Below are 18,371 nucleotides of genomic sequence, written 5' to 3'. Positions count from 1 at the left end.
AGTAACGAGGTATGCTGAATCAGCACTGAAGACTTGTTTTGATTCTACCATCAATACAGTTCCCAAAGTAGCATGAATTAGTTTGGTGATGGATTTGATGGATTTGTACATTCATGCAAAGAGGCTCTTCCTTTTTTTCTCCCTTTCTCTCATTTTGTAAGTTTTTCCAGTATTTTACAGCAGATCCTCTTACAAAATGTTGCACAGGAGAAACTCCTTTATCAATTGTCTGTTCTGCCACTGAACAGATACGTATATCAGAATCAATCCTGAGAAATTTTTGTTAGAGACCTTTTAGTCTCCTACCATTACATTTCAGGAAGACGGCAGATGAAGCATGGCAGATGTTTAGCTGGCTGTTCAGTAGGAATTTTGGATAGCCAGTTGCCCCTATTTTTTAGGCAGAAAAATTAGAAATTTTTAGGGAGTGCTGAAAATCTTTTATTAAAATAGGGGAAATTTCTTTTGCAAGATTTTAATACAACATCAGAGAATTGCAATCCTTTTTTTATACTATAGACTGTTTTAAACATGCTACTATCAATCCTTAGGAAACTCTTGCTATGTAAGTATTAAATATCACACAGAAACACACACGCATGTGCACACACACACACACACACAGAGTCCTGCAGACCGAGATTTTGCTCCCTTTTCAGCTTTCAGTTTTTCCACTGTTGAAGCTAAAACATAAAGTTAGATGGGTTTGCAGGTCTCACTCTGTTGTAATTGATACCTTTTAAATGTTGCTTATACAAAACAAAGGCTTTTTATTTTGGAGGGAGCTGGAATCCTATGCATGCTTTTCTGGGAATAAACATATTTAAACAAATGTTATGTTTGAGTTAGCATTTGTAAACATAATGTTATGTTTACCTAGAATTCTTTAGAGGCTTTTTAACTCTTAGAAGCAACCTATAAATATTTGGATCAATACATGAATAAAATGCCCTGTAATGTCCTAAAGATTATACATCTATATGTGAAATGAATGTTCAATGAAGTTTACTTAAATACAATAAAGTTTATTTTAAAAAATCAGTAAAACAAGCTTTGGTTTTGTGAGAAAGTAAACATAATATAAATTCCAATACCTCTCCAAATTTCCAGGTTATTCCCCCCCCCCCCAAGAAAATGTAGGGCTTCCCTCCCCCCCTCCTGTTTTCAAAATTCTAGATCATTTACGTGTCTATCTTGAAACATTCAGTGTTTAACTCTCCCAAACATAGTTATTATATGTGTATCAATAAGGCACTCCTAATTTTCAAGAATTCAAATAGATTGTTCATATTCAAAGTCCAAAGCCAAGGACAGATCTGAATCTTCTTCAGAGGGATTGATTTATATTCATTATTTAAATAATTTCTCAGATTGGGCCTTGCATCTGAACGAAATTGCATTAAATTAGGCTATAGATTTGTAGGAATATCAAAGTTAAATTATGTACAATTATGCCTTTTATTTGGAGGTTGTGTCTTTCAATTTTCTTTTCAGATTAACAGATAAAATCTCATATGTTTAATTTCTGATTTATAAGCACCCTATCACAGCACAGAAATCCTGATCTCTGATAATTTCTACTTATTATTACTATCTGTTTTGCTTACTTATAAGCAGCAACAATTAATTGACATGTCCTGTTTCTGCCAAAGTAAGCAACGAAAGGAGCTCCTGGCTTTAGAAAACTTTTCTTCACAGGTATTAATCACATGAATTCTTCAGAAAAGAACAGGAAATGCAGCAATATTTTTATTAGGAGAGTTTGTTTATGTGAAAACATGACATACAAGATTTGTGTAATGCCTGTGAAATCTTAAACTTGGCTTCAGGAACAAAGACCTTTCAACTGATGCTTGACTTCAATCATGTAGCCTTGTCACTCCAAGCAGCTGGTAGGTAAACTCCAAAGCAAAAGCAGAATACTGTTGCTTAGACATTCACAACTTCTACAAAGTGGCTGAACAGAGAAGTGCTGCATTTTCAGAACTGTTTAAAGAACTATTTATAATACAATACAACAGCAGAGTTGGAAGGGACCTTGGAGGTCTTCTAGTCCAACCCCCTGCCTAGGCAGAAAACCATATACCATTTAAGCAAATGACTATCCAACATCTACTTAAAGACTTCCAGTGTTGTGGCATTCACAACTCCTGGAGGCAAGCTGTTCCACTGATTAATTGTTCTAACTGTCAGGAAATTTCTCCTCAGTTCTAAGTTGCTTCTCTCCTTGATTAGTTTCCACCCATTGCTTCTTGTTCTACCCTCAGGTGCCTTGGAGAATAGTTTGATTCCCTCTTCTTTGTGGCAACCCCTGAGATATTGGAACACTGCTATCACGTCTCCCCTAGTCCTTCTCTTCATTAAACTAGACATACCCTGTTCCTGCAATCATTCTTCATATGTTTTAGTCTCCAGTCCCCTAATCATCTTTGTTGTTCTTCTCTGCACTCTTTCTAAAGTCTCCACATCTTTTCTACATTGTGGTGACCAAAATGCAGTATTCCAAGTGTGGCCTTACAAAGGCATTGTAAAGTGGTATTAATACTTCATGTGATCTTGATTCTATCCCTCTGTTTTATGTAGCCTAGAACTGTGTTGGCTTTTTTGGCAGCTGCTGCACACTGCTGGCTCATATGCAAATGGTTCTTTACTAGGACTCCAAGATCCCTCTCACAGTTACTACTATTTAGCAAGGTACCACCTATACTATACCTGTGCATTTTGTTTTTCTTGCCTAAATGTAGAACCTTACTCTTTTCACCATTGAATTTCATTTTATTAGATAGTGCCCAATGTTCAACTTTGTCAAGATCCTTCTGTTTCTTAAGCCTATCTTCTGGAGTGTTGGCTGTTCCTGCCAGATTGGTGTCATCTGCAAATTTGATGAGTTCCCCATTTATTCCTTCATCCAAATCATTGATGAAGATGTTGGAGAGTACTGGGCCTAAAACAGAGCCTTGGGGTACTCCACTGCATACTTCCCTCCATTGAGGACTACACGTTGAGTGCGGTTGGTCAGCCAGTTATGAATCTATCTGGTGGTGATGCTGTCCCTCTACTTTATCTAGTAGTAGGTTATGGTCTACCTTATCAAATGTCTTACTGAAGTGCAAGTAAATTATATCGACGGCATTCCTCTGATCCACTAATTTTGTCACATCATCAAAGAATGCAATAAGATTAGTCTGGCATGATCTGTTTTTGACAAACCCATGTTGGCTTTTGGCTATTACTTTCTTTATTTCTAGGTGTTCGCTAATTCATTGCTTGATTATCTTTTCCAGAATCTTTCCTGGTATTGAGGTCAGGCTGATAGGTCTGTAGTTTCCTGGATCTATTTTTGAATGAAGATTCCTTTCTTTGGTGACCTATTTCAGTTTTACTTTGGTGGGTGTTCTTGGAAGTCACTTTCTGCTGGTCACTTTTTATTGTACACTGGTAATATTAGAACTTGTCATTCAAACTGCCGAATTCCTTTTACTCCTTGCTTCAGTATTGAGGGAATTCTATGATTGTTGGACCTTGTAATGAATAAGTTCAATAGATTTCTTTCTGCAAAGCCCAGCAGCCATAGAATCTTTCCACTTTAGAAGCAAGGAAATCAAATATTCTTGCTTCTGCAATGAGAAGATTTTGACTCTTGTTCCTTGGTTCCCGCTAAGGTCGATGGTTGCAATAATAATAGCTGCAATATTAAGAAGGGCTAAGTCAATGGTGAGGAAAGGGGTGAAGTAGTAGGGTTAATATCCTTACCATGCCCTGAAATCAAGATTGTATCAAAATCAATTGAAGGGGAGACTTTATATTTTTACTATGATATGTCTGTCAGGTATGCATAGATATGGGTACAAGCAAGGTCTTGTCCCCAATGTTTATCTATCTCTAACTACAAACAGGTAAACATTCTCAATGTAGGAGCCTGAGAATCTCTGTTGCTGTTACCCATTGAGGGAGGTGTTAAGTCCTATCTGAACCTTTTATATTTTATATTTCAACCTTTTATATTGCAAAGAAATAACAGATTAAACACGTCTGATGTTTTCTGTCTACTTGCTGCTGAATGAATAAGGTGAAAAACAGTGAGGACATGGTGACCTTCCTGGGGTTTGTCCTCAGGATGTGAGATAACATATTTGTGGGCTGCAGCCTGTATTGTGTAGTGGGGATCATCCCAGTCAGGACAAATCAGCTATCTCAAGGTAAAAGTCTTGAAAAATTGCACCAAGCAATCAGTTGTTTGGGTCAGAGCTACAGACATACTGGATCCTTTGGTTGGGACATGAGACAAGGCATTCCTTGAATGTTGATAGCAATAGCTGCAGATTTGCAGAGTAGGAGAAACACAAATGTTTTCATACCCTTTTCTTAACTTCTAAAGAGATACTTGATTATACTAAGATGCATTTTCAGAGTGCTTTAAAGCCACAGCTTTTTAATATTCAGGTCTTAAGCAACAGTAAATAGGAATGATTATACTTCAAATAAAATGGCTTATCATAAGAATATGATGCTTTTGATGCTATAGTAACATAGTGTCTCTTATTGTGATGCCTCCTTTAGTTACTTATTATTTTACAGAATGTACTATTAACCCACATGTCATCACACTGCTTTTCCTATGCTACCTAATAATAAATTTAATAAACAAAATAGAGTACAGGGATGCAAAAGCTGTAAGCATGTTAAAACCAACAATTAACAAATCAACTCGTATTCAAGCAGCTGGTAAAAAAGATAAAGCAGCTCGATAGGACCACACAAAGTGGAAAAGCTAGCTGACATAAAGATGCTGTGGAGGAAGCAGATCTGCCTAACCTTTCACAGGAATTATGCTAGAAGTCACATAGCATCTTAATAGTTGAACAGTTCCGAATTATTTCACACAGCAGCACTTCTTCATTTATTATAGTAGAATTTGTAAAATATGTAGAATTCTCCATTCTATACTTCATTTCCTGGAATCTCATAACACAGCACCAGTATGCAGTTTTGTTTGTACTGTATAATCCTGTCTTGGATATAAAGATCTGTGCATCTGTAATTTCATACCTAAATCCAATAACACAAGAACATTTTTCAAGGGGAAGGCTGATGGTTCTCGATCTTATTTCTGGATCCTATCTTCTCTCCAGAAGCATCTGGCCCCATATTTTGAGACATATATACTTCCATATTACTTACATAGCTCAACTTAGACATCTTTGAAAGCTAAGAGTTGAATGTAAAAAAGGAACTGGTCCCATGAATTTAAAAAATTTGTTCCATCATTATAATTGACTCCTGCATCTGAAACGATAAGGACAGATGTTATCCATCAACTACTCTTAAGATGTTAATGATATCTTCATTTTATACGTATCTTCTGAAAACACCGCACACACTATTTGTGTGGTGCAGCTTATGAGGAATCAAATTCCAGGTTGTTGACATGACCAATTTCAGCTGTTCACAAGGCAGAGACTTTAGAGCTAATGTAAACCACCAAATTAAGTTGCTGTCTCTTGTAACAGTCCATTAGTCAATAATACTCTTGCGCCAATTAAATACAATAATACTTTCCAAAATTTAGCAAAGGATCAGAAATATAAATATTTTTAAAAAGTACTTTAAAAAGGAACTGCAGTGGCACAGTGGTTAGAATGCAGTACTGCAAGCTACTTCTGCTGCCTGCCGGCTGCCTGCAATTTGGCAGTTCAAATCTCACCAGGCTCAAGGTTGACTCAGCCTTCCATCCTTCCAAGGTGGATAAAATGAGGACTCAGATTGTTGGGGGCAATATGCTGATTCTGTAAACTGCTTAGAGATGGCTGTAAAGCATTGTGAAGTGACATATAAGTCTAAGTGCTATTGCTACTTAGCATTGAGCTAATCTTTAGGGACTAGACCTATATGTTCAGGGATTTGGTATAGCTGGTCATGTCAGGATGCTTCTCTGCATATCAGAACATACATATTCATATGAACATTTCATGAGCTTCATGCAACAAAAACTGGCCTAAAATATATGGAGCAATTTTCTAGCACTACCCACATCAACAAACCCAAAACTGAATAAATTACTGCCTTTTCTGCAATACTCCTCTCTGTGTGGAATATCCTTTCCTCAATATGTGAATGGTCCCAACTCAATTGGCCTTTTCTAAGACTTTAAAAACTTGGTTGTGTTTCCAAACCTGGGTTGCTGAATGTGTAAAGGACCACATTTCTTAGCCTTACTGTTAACTTGGCTGCTGTGCATAATTAGTTTTGGATATTTTTATTAGTTCAAAAATTCTTGTTGTTATTTTAATTGTTTTTATAGATTTGGAATTATAAGTCACCCAGAGTCATTGATTGAGATGGATGGCTATGAGTGGCTATGGATGGATGAATAAATAAATGTGTTAGAAATAATCTAACTGTATTTAGTGAGACTTATTCTCCTACAATTAGGCAGATGGCTACTTGAGTAGCAGTTGGTAGCATTCTCTATCAGGTGCAAATAATCAGGGCCATAGGTTGAGTTGTAGCTCAGAAAGATTTAACCAGAAGAATCTGGTTAATTCATGACGATGCTTTTAAGTCCACCCTCCACCTCTTCCTGGTCTTCTCCTATATTCTCTCCAGTATACCGATATTGAGACAAGCTTGTATGTCTTATAATCTGTATTTCCTAGGTTCATTTTTTTATTTCTGCTTAGACATGGAAATGTTTTCCCATCATCTGGGATAAAACAATATCCAGCAATTGGATCATTTGACTATACGTGAGAATTGTAAAGAATGAGTATAGGCAACACAACATTTGAACAGCTTTTTAAGATAGATCAGCATATAACTGACCAGCTTGATTTGGTAACAAGTATATATCCTTGCTTCAGAAAAAAACCATGTCTTTGGTTTATTGTATTATTAGATGAGCTATATTTCTGCTTCTTTATTCCATTAAAAGAATTAATCGGCCATTTAGCATGGTAAAAGAAGAAGGGGAGATAGGTAGAAAGAGCTCTCTACAGTAATCAATTGCACTGAATAAGGGCAAGACATGAAAGAGAGGGGGTAGAGAGAGAGGAGTGGAGTAGAGAGAGAGGGGAGAGAGGAAGGGGGAGAGAAAGAGGAGAGAGAGAGAGAGAGAGAGAGAGAGAGAGAGAGAGAGAGAGAGAGAGAGAGAGAGAGAGAGAGAGAGAGAGAGAGGTTTCACTTGGTTCTGCAGTTATTTGTTCAGCATGCAGTGCAAATTTTTCTGGCTAGAGACATGGGATATGGTAAACCTTTGGCTGGATCAATGTCCAACTTCTTTTAAGTTATGGAGCGAGTTACTCTCTCATAAAGTTCAGACCTGCCAGACTCAATAACTTTACAAAAAGTGTTCAGATGAAAATTGCTTCAAGCAATCCTAGTGGAAAGCCAGCACCTCACCCCTAGTTTAAAGTTATGATCCTTATCATAATTAATTCAATAAAGAAGTAATGTACTTCAACCTAGGCATAGAGAATAACTTTCTATCCTGACTGGTATAAACTTTCAACTAGGGATATTTCAACTCTGGATCTGATATTAAGTTTGTGCTGCAAATAATAAATTACAGATCTGAAGCTAGCAAATTCTTGCTGAAGTTAAGCTTGAAGAGAAATAGTGGTCACATTGTTGTAATACATAATATAAAATAATTTTATAAAAATTGCAGAATATTTGTTTCCACTGATATTTTTCCCACTAGCATGTTTTCACCTCTTGAAAATTGCTAAGCATGGCAACCTATACTCTAATTTTAAAAATGTCTTTGCCACTTTAAAAAAAAGATAAATGAAGCATCAAATGAGATTCATTTGCAAAGATACGTAATCTAAGCACTAAAATTGTAAAAGTAATTTTGAAGATAATCTTTTATATTCCTTATTCGCTGATGTTTTACTGTTTTGTAACTTTTCACTGACAACACAATCATAAAGCAATTTTGCTACTTTTTTCACTAGGAATCAGAATTTGCTAGATTACTCAGTCATCTGAAATGTAAATTAATAATCATCTGAGTCACATTAATGATGACTTTATACAGTTGAATGTTATTTATTACAATACATTCTTAAACAGTTATGAAAATATACTTGATTTATTTAGTGCAATAGTATATTTAATTTCAATGTTAAATATATTTTTACACTTCTTACTAGTAGTTATACTGGCTTTCTAAGATTTGTTTGAATTGCTTCATTTAAATTTATAATAATGTTCTTGTTTCCAAAAATAAATTTTACCAATCATTACTTTTAAAAACCTACAAAATTATTTTAAAAAAACCAAAATTACAAATAAATACTTCTGCATTTAATTTTTTTATCTTTGTATCTTAGTATTTAATTTAGTGTTTTCATTTAATGAAATCAGTTGTAGAAGGTACAATATTTTTGCTAGTTCAAAAGTTGAAGATTTTTAGGTCATAGTGTATAAGTAGCATAAGTAGCATGTTTTTAGTATTCAAAAATCAAGGAATTGCGCCAATCTAAAGAACCGCACTTCTTAAGGGAAACGGGTAGTTCTTTTTCTCCAGTGGCAGTTTTCTGTGCCAAATGGTGTATTTCTTTGGAAGGTGAATTTTAAATATGGAAAGCTTCTGTTAATGGGCTCACTTAAAATAAATACACCTGATTTCATGTTGGAAATATACTTGCAACATACACTCATGTTCAAAATCTATATGCTGCTCCTTATTGCTTGTGTTAATTCAATAAATATTAAAGCTGGCAATAATGAACTGTGAAAAAATACAATCACTACCATGAAAAATAAATATGCATGATTTCTATGAATTTGCTAATGATATGATAATGCAAACACAAATATTCATCTCAGATTGTGTGTTTATCTACCCTACTATGCATCAGTCTAACCAGTTTTTCTTCTTTTTTTATTACAAGAACAATTTGATTAAACACCATCTTCCTTCAAGTCTTCATTTCAACCTTTTAAAATAGTCTACTCAATCAGCCACACTGAACAGTAATAGCTACCTGCTGAAGACTTTGAGGCCCCAGTATGAGGGATAAACACTAGAGATAACTGGGAATATGCAGGAAGAAATTAGATGAGTGCGCTGAACACTGTTCTCCCTTTTAAACCATAAAAACTAACTATTGAAATAAACGTTCTAAATGTACCAACATTTTGAATCAATGAACCTATGAAGTACAATCCAGAAAAGGCTAGTAATGATTATGACTACAATTTTATGTGCACTGTTATTTTTTGTTAGTTTTCTATTAAGGAACAGAAAGATTAAATTGTACAAAAATGGTAGTCCAGATTAAATTTGTGACTTGTTTCTAGTATTAAATATATACAATGTATTTAAATATGCTTACATGGTTCCTATATATACTGTACATTAAAAATAACATCTAATTGGCCATTGTTTGGGAGAGTAATATTTACTTTTGAGTGGGATTTCTTGAGTTGTAGCCCCAACACATCTGGAAAGCACTAGTTGGGAAATGATTTTATAGACTATATTAACCAGAACCAACACCTAAAATATTAGCTTTTAAAGAGCTAAACTGTCACTCATTTATACTTCTTGTGTGATCAAAGAACTGTGAACGATGTGACCCAACTCTTCTCCATGTTTAATACAAGAAACGTGATAAAAAGCAGTAAGATTTTATAATAAGCATATTTTAAAAGACCTTGTGGGTATTAGTAACAATATCACAAAATAAAAAAATATGCAAAGAAGATTATTTGGAAACCACAAAGTGTGTCTGTGCCACAATTTGGAATATATTTACATGGAATTTTTTTGTACTTTTTGGTGGGATTTTATTGCCAAGAAGTGGCATTTAGAACAAAAAAGTCAAACATGATAACTTTCAAACTAAAGAAATCAGAATAAAATTCCTAAAAATGTGACAATACTGTTCTGAGAATATTATTCCAGGTTTTTCTACAAGCATTTTCATCAGAAGCCACTGTATAGTGATTGAACGATTGAGGCCAGTTTAGATTAGCTAGTTGCAAGGCAGAGCAAAATAAAGTTCTAAAGAAGACACATCCACATATTGGACACTGGTTACATTTCAGCTGAATATTTGACCAACACTTACAATCCCCCTCCTCCTCTCCCTTGAATCCCCCTTGGATTGATTAAATTGGCTCAAGATGACACCAATAATTGGCTCAAGATGCTACTTGAACAGACCCAATGATCCATATCTTCGCATTCCCTAAAATCAGTCTTTTTCAGCTCTGTGTTAGATTTAGGAAGGTTTACATTGGCTCTGTCACAAACATTTTAATAAAGTCCCAGGGAAACCTCAAACTGGTGACATCATTGAATGGTGTTAAAAAAAAGTTTCATTTTCCTGGTAAGCCATAGGCATTTATGATCGGCAGTTTTCTTTCTCTGTGTTACTTTGTCATTCCACATTTCTTAGAATTAATAAAGCTGTGTGTCAAATGGGAGAAAAATAATATTAAGTAATCATTTAAAAATTTCAGAATATTTCTAAATATTTTAATATTTGCAAGTAGCAAAGTGATGTAAAATTTCTAAAGATTTAAATATGTAATTTGCCCTAAGGATAACAGATTTTAATTACTTCTAAGCCTTTAAAAATAAATGAATGAATAATAATAATATGATATACTGTACATTAAATGCAACTGAAATTTCCCTTCTATAAAAAGTGCTAGCATAGTAAAGGAATCCTAGCTCATCTAGAAGATGAATATTAACTTGCCACAAAACTGGACCACACAAACAATCATCTTAAATTTGTTCCTTGTAGGGATCAGCATTAAATATTATATTCCTTCTGGAAAGAAGACGTCAAAATGTCTTTCACTGAACATACTGTGTAATTGATTTCTCTGTTCAGTACACATATTTCTTTGAGAAGCTGCTATTGAGTATGTACTCTGGATTTACTGTATAGAACATCAGCATCTTTCCCCCTACATTTATCTAGCAATGGCTCTTTTTCAGGACTGCAATGAGAAGCATTTCAACGTGCAACACATCTGGAATTCTCTTCAAACTTGCAGAACATCACTACTGTTAACCCTTCCCACCAAAGAAAAGAGAAAGAAAATATTTACAAAAATATAAAAGGGGAAACGTATTATGTTCTTGATTAATTATATTTTTTATCTTGATTAATTTTAACTTAATTGATACACCTTAAAGATTTGGTTGAAAGGTCATTATTCTGGTCTGGAAAGCAACAGGCAATATTTTTACTTTGATGTATAATTTCTGTCCTCAATGGAATATAATTTCTGTCTTCAATGGAATATTTTTCAATGATCGTATGGGATTTGAATTCATTCTTTTCCATAGATTGTTTATGAACCTTGTAGCATGACAATTCTATGGGTAACAACATCTTCTCAGCATAATTGCTAATGTTTTGTTTATTTCAACCATGTTAATTCTAATTGCTCTTACAATAGGTTGGATAAAGTTGTCTTCTATGGCTTTTTTATTTATGTATTTAACATTTTGTTAAATATTATGTTTAATCAACCAAAGAAAAGAATTGTTAAGCAGATCTATCAAATGGACCTGTATCACTTATTAATACATACTTCCTGCCTGTCAAAGCACCTCAGTAAATGAACTGAAACACATGGCAGTCATTGTGTCAAATGTTATTTTAATGTCGTACTGGATTTTTGAAAGTAGTTCTACAGACCTTTCCCCCCTCCAAATGAATAATTTGATATCTGCTTACTTTGTGTAACAAGAAAGTTAATTATTCATGCTTTTTAGAAGACATTATAAAAATATAAAAGTTTAAATGATATTTATTTTCACTTATAACAATATTACTCTTTAAGATAAGTAATTATGGTTTTATTCATTTAAAATATCCATCTTCTACCTCTCTCAGAAACAATTATCAAGGTGATGCAGAAAAAGCAAGCACAAAAACAACAGTTATAATAATAAACATTATTACAAATAACATTGGCATTCTTAAAAACAATTCAAATGACTGAAATAAGGCTTCTTTATATAATAAAAGATCTGGAGACATAAATATAGATAGTTTACAAATTAAAATCAATATTTTAATTAACTTAGAAAGAACTTGAATTGAGTTCATATCTTTCAATAAGAACTTTAAATAATTATCTGGTACTGTGGGCAAAATATCATAACAAATAATTTTGTACCAGCTGAAGCATATATTTCTTAAAGGAACTAAATTAGAGAAATCAACCTCTGAAGTAACCATCACATAGTCATATATACTGCATCTGATATGCGAAATATAATTGTGCAATGCGGAGTAATATAGGATCAACGGCATTTTCAAAAATGTAAGTTTGATCTTTCAAGTGACGCATAGCCTATTAAGATTGAATTCCAGTCACTGAGCCAGGCCTTCTATTAACTAACAACACCATCATCTTGTCTGGATTTAATTTAAGCTTTTCAGTCTTATCCAGATCCTTATTAAACTTAGGAAATGTTCAAAGATATTGAGTGTTCCAATGGAGTTGGATTACACAGAACAATATAACTAGGTGTATTCAGCATATTGCCATTCTCTGTGGGGGCTCCCTCTCATCCAAACCCCAATACAGGAATAGTTGCCACCCTTTAGTCTTTGGGGCTTGAATGCTATAGTGCTCCTGGGGTAAAGAACAATAATTATAATTTCAATCACAATTTATATTATATTATATGTTATGCTATACTATCTATTATTTATTGTTGCATTGACTATGGCTATTGGTTACTTAGATTGGTCTTGATTGAAGTAGTTTATACATTCCTAAATAACTAAATATTAGTGGTAATTTCATGTTAATATTGGAAAACATAAAGATTAAGAAAACACACAGGTTAATGGTCATCTTTGGAATGCCATGTGGCAAAATGCCCTACAATACAGCTTATGGCAATGTACATAGGATAGGGACTGGAATTCAAAACATGGAGTTGCCCTCATAATGCTTCAGGACTTGACTCCTCCTTTCTTTGCAGCCCACTGGACATTTCTGCAATATGTTCTGGGGGACTAGCATTTCTTTAGAATTCCAAATGATGCTGAAGCCCTGCTGAATTGGATTAAATCTAGCCCATATGCTAAGATTTTAGTTTGGGGAGGAGAATTTGGACAGACAAAGGTGAATTTTGTTGAGATTGAAATAATATATTTGATGAAACATATTATTATACAGAGGTACAATCTATTAACATTGTCAAACAACAAGATTTATGGAGATAATTTTCTATGGTGGTCCTTAATTTGTTATAAGTTTATGTGTTCATTTTAAGAATTAATAACTTGGTCCTTTATCCAGAAGTGAGTTTTAGTTAGTGTACATAAACCTTTGAATGTAAAAAAAAATGCAAGGGAAACAACATCAAACATTTGATAATCAATAAAATTGAAAAAAGCCATATATATATATATATATATATATATATATATATATATATATATATATATATATATATATATATATATATATATATATATATATATATATATATATATATATATATATATATATATATATATATATATATATATATATATACTTAAAGTCACAACCCCTGGTATGCCCAAGTGTGGGAGGAAGGTCACACTTCCACTCTCTGTCATTAGGCTCGTCACAAGAGTCCATCCAGACAGAAACCCAATATTTTTACTGTTGCCTTTGTTATATTTGTGTTTTTATTTGTGCTGATAAATAAATAAAGGAAGACTAGTATAGATCTATTTCAAGCTATTTAGCTCTCATCAGCTAGCCATATCCTTACTGGGATTCGAACCTGTGCTCTATTGCCTCCCAGGCAGGGAGTTAACCATTTGAGCTACAGAGAACGACTCCTTTTATCAGCCAGCCAGGGTGGGAGGTATATACTTAAAGTCACAACCCCTGGTATGCCCAAGTGTGGGAGGAAGGTCACACTTCCACTCTCTGTCATTAGGCTCGTCACAAGAGTCCATCCAGACAGAAACCCAATATTTTTACTGTTGCCTTTGTTATATTTGTGTTTTTATTTGTGCTGATAAATAAATAAAGGAAGACTAGTATAGATCTATTTCAAGCTATTTAGCTCTCATCAGCTATATATATAAAGGATAAAGGAGGAGAGCCTGTGGCTTAGTGGCTAACATAACTCCCTAATATGTAATACATCCCAGGTTTGATTCCCAGTAAGGGTATGGCTAGCTGATGAGAGCTAAATAGCTTGAAATAGATCTATACTAGTCTCCCTTTATTTATTTATCAGCACAAATGCAACACACACACACACACACACACAAATATATGTATGTATATATATATATATATATATATATATATATATATATATATATGTATGTATGTATGTATGTATGTATGTATGTATGTATGTATGTATGTATATGTATATGTATATGTATATGTATATGTATATGTATATGTATATGTATATGTATATGTATATGTATATGTATATGTATATGTATATGTATATGTATATGTATATGCATATGCATATGCATATGCATATGCATATGCATATGCATATGTATATGTATATGTATATGTATGTACCATAATAAAGAGCATTTTTGGGGTATACTTACAATATTATTTTCCTAGAGTTAGAAAACAAATGCAATGTCCACTGGCAATCAAAATGCATGGCTTCTTGTTCAATTATTTATGCTTCACAGCTTTGGAATTAGAGTTTAGTTCCAGGTATTTTAAATTGGACCAGGTAACAAATAAATTAAAATCTGTTAAAAAACAGATTTAACAAGGTTACATCAGATCTAATGGGAACCAAATTAATGGATCCACCACCTCTGCTAATATTTATCAGGAAATGTTCTAATGATGATGATAGGATTGTAGAACTTCCATTGTTTCAGAATTCCAATTTTCTGCTCAGTGAATACAAAATCATGTACTGGATAATAATATATATATAGTTTACCCCATAGCTATTGAAATCTTGGGGGACAGACACTCTGCATTTTTCCAACAACATATCTGACATCACCTTAGGCAGAAAGACTGATAAGGGTAGCAAGAAAGCCATTATATCAGCAGAAACCCTGATCCATCTATCTGGCCTAACTCCAGAAGCAAGCATTTAAGTATAACACATGAATAGACATGTCTACAAGGGGAGGAAACTGAATTACTTAGAAATGACAACAATACCCTCTGATGATGTTATCAGTTAAAGATGCACAGGTCATTGCCAACAGTCTTTACAGTGCTTTATTTCATCAGCATTGAAGTTGGTTATCCTAGGTCAGCTACAAATTGCCTACTCACATATGCTGGTCTTATAAGATAGCATGATACGAAAAATCACTTCTTCTTGGCCCTATACATCCTTTCAATTTGGATGCTTTATCAATGCCTTGATCATTTGGAAGATTTGCAAAATCAAATAGCTTTCAATCTCTTTTCTGTGAGAAAAAGACACCTGTAGGGAAACTGATCATTGTACATTTTTCTTCAAACATTCTTTTTATTTGAAGATTTTATTTTACCAAGTGATTTTATATTTTATATTTGATTCTTATTTTCTCTGGTTGTGGTGGTCTATTCTTTTTTTAGTCAACATCTATTTGAATTGATTAGGAGCTCAGACAGCCCTGTTTCTAGAACAGCTGCTGTTCGGTAGCCTCATAAAAGCCTTGTGCATGTTGTAGTGACATCAAATTATTTTTCAAACAGGATTTGTAATCAAGGAGTATTATAACTATACTTCCTCATGGGAATTAACTTTCAACAATATATCTAATATTATAGGGTTAAAAGGAAGCTGGCGTTAGGGGGCTGGACTTTAAAAACATATGAAACCATGTCCTCATTTGGCAGAGATTTTTCCAACTGTTAATCTTATTGAAGTTAAAACTGATTTTCATTAGCCAAGAAGTTGCTTTAAATATACACTCCTCACCAAAATAAATTGTCCCAAGGCTTTGTGAGTCTTACAGTTAATTTCAGCTTTCCTTCAAATTAAATACAAATAAAACATCCTAACTATATAAACAAGGACATATTTATTCTTAACACATTAGTTAAAGTATGATACCATTCCTTAACTGGTTAAGAAAATAAACAGTACTTTCAAACTAGAAGCTGTTCTTTTAACTACAATTGTAATAGGAATTTTCTCAGGCTATATGGATGGTAAGAAATGGAATAACCTCTGTCAAAAATGACACAAATTTCAGTCACCAATATTTTAGCCAAATTTAATTCCTTTTATCTTTTTTTACTACTGCCTATATTTGGAATCAAAGAACTTCAAAAAAATAAATATAAAATAGAGGGAAATGCTTACAGTACTTGTGAAAAGCCAATTTTTACCGAGAAAAAATGTTCGATTAAAAAAAATTTGGTATGTTTTTAAATCATGCTAAAACAATTTCCAAACAAAAATAATTTAAACAGGTGATTTTCAGGTTTTAATATGCAACAACTTTTAAAATTTTCCAGTGTGCTGACTTGATGCTCTACAAATGTTCCTTTCCTTCAAAGAGACAAAAAGCATGTCCTGCCAGATCTGATTGTATGTCGAGAGTGGATCTGATCCCCTTGTCACTAAGGTTACTAATCAAATTTTCATCTAATATCAATATGCTCATGCAGGATTTCCTGATCAAACACTAAAATATGCCCCTCTGCACCCCCATTAGCTAACATGTTTTATATGTACTGGGGTCATCAAAAGTGTAATTCCCTGAAAGAAATCTAATCCTGCCTTCTTGTCAACTAGCAGATAGGTAATAATAACTTTCTATCCTATAGTTTTTACGAACATCAATAGCATGCCAGAAATTAATATCTTATTTTAATCTCACAACACATGTTTAAAATAAAAGTAACCTTTGTGTATACTCCGCATTATTTAAACCAGCCAGGTGAGAAAGAAGAGATTTTTAATCAAAAAATGTCATTTGTATGTTTCTTTATGTTCCTAAAGCAATCATAAAATTGGGCTTGATTTTAGGGTCATTTTGAAAGCTTCAGCACTAACCTGAGAAGGTTTCTAGGGCCCATCATTTTCAAGTTGAAAGCACCAAGACTCCTAAAAGAACCAGAGGCTGTTTAGAAACAAATGCAAGGATTAATGAGACTCTGAATGATACAAAATAAGCAAATCAACTCATATGCAATAACTTATCAGGAGAACCAGTCTGCCTTTTGAAAAACTATGATAAACTAATTTATTCTTTACTCTATGTTTATCATTTCATGTCATCTTGATGTGGAGTGATTTAGTACTATTATTACTATTACAGTGATTAAGTATTACTATTAAATGGTAATGGTAATACCTTTTTAGCATATTGAATACATATTTTTTCTTAGCTTTTCAATGTTTCTTGTTCACCTGGAAAAAACTAATTGACCAAGGCCTATGTGCTTTTATTTGTGTCTGCAATATTTATGTTAAAACAATACGTGAGCTCAATAAAATTACAGCTAGAATAAACACTTAAGCAAATACTGAAATCATCATTATCTTAAATCCACTAAATGAGTTAACTATTTTGGAAATATCCCATCAAGTAATAATAGGTTTGCATAGCAGAGCCCTAAATCAGGCTTTTAAGAGTTCTGCATTTTAATGAAGATGTATCTTGAATGTTTAATGATTGTATCTTGTCTTTTTATGTACACTGAGAGCATATGCACCAAAGACAAATTCCTTGTGTGTCCAATCACACTTGGCCAATAAAGAATTCTATTGTATTCTAAATTTTAAAAAAGATAGTGGTCGCAAACAAGGGAAGACCTTCCAGGAAATTTCATCTGACTTGCTCAGGTATGGACTGAATATTCATATTTCAGAAAACCTGCATTTGACAGGCAGCAGTGGATTACATATGTTGGGACACATATTTAAAATGTTGTCAATTTGGATTAACATTTGCTGCACACGATCATGTACCTTTCAATAACTTCATGCCATTTTTTAGCCAAAGAAAAAGAAATCTCACTTGATGAAGGATATTTGAATTTATCTATAGAAGGAGCATTTTGACCATTGTATTTTGTCTTTAGGATTTTGTAAAGTGGAGGTGTCCAATCTTGCCAACTTTAAGACTTGACTTCAACTCCCAGTCAGCATTGGAAAGTGCAGTCCAGTCCAGAAGTTGAAGGAAGTTGAAATCCACAAGCCTGAAAGTTGTCCATGTTTGACCACATCTAGTGTAAAGTATATGTTAAAAAACCAGAAGTTTTTAACAATGTTTTACATTAACTGGTAGAATGTAAATATTGGTATGAATATGATGCTATGTGAAATTCAAAACAATTGAAAGATTATACATAAAATCTTTTATTCCTAAACGGCTTCTCAGAATATTTTTTAAAATCATGTATAATCAAAACTAAAAATGAATTCATAAATAGCT

This window comes from Thamnophis sirtalis, unplaced genomic scaffold (genome assembly GCF_051295495.1).
Source record: "Thamnophis sirtalis isolate CommonGarterSnake01/CBP01778 unplaced genomic scaffold, rThaSir2_p1.2 scaffold_11, whole genome shotgun sequence".
NCBI lineage: Eukaryota > Metazoa > Chordata > Lepidosauria > Squamata > Natricidae > Thamnophis > Thamnophis sirtalis.
This window is presented reverse-complemented; position numbering follows the sequence as displayed.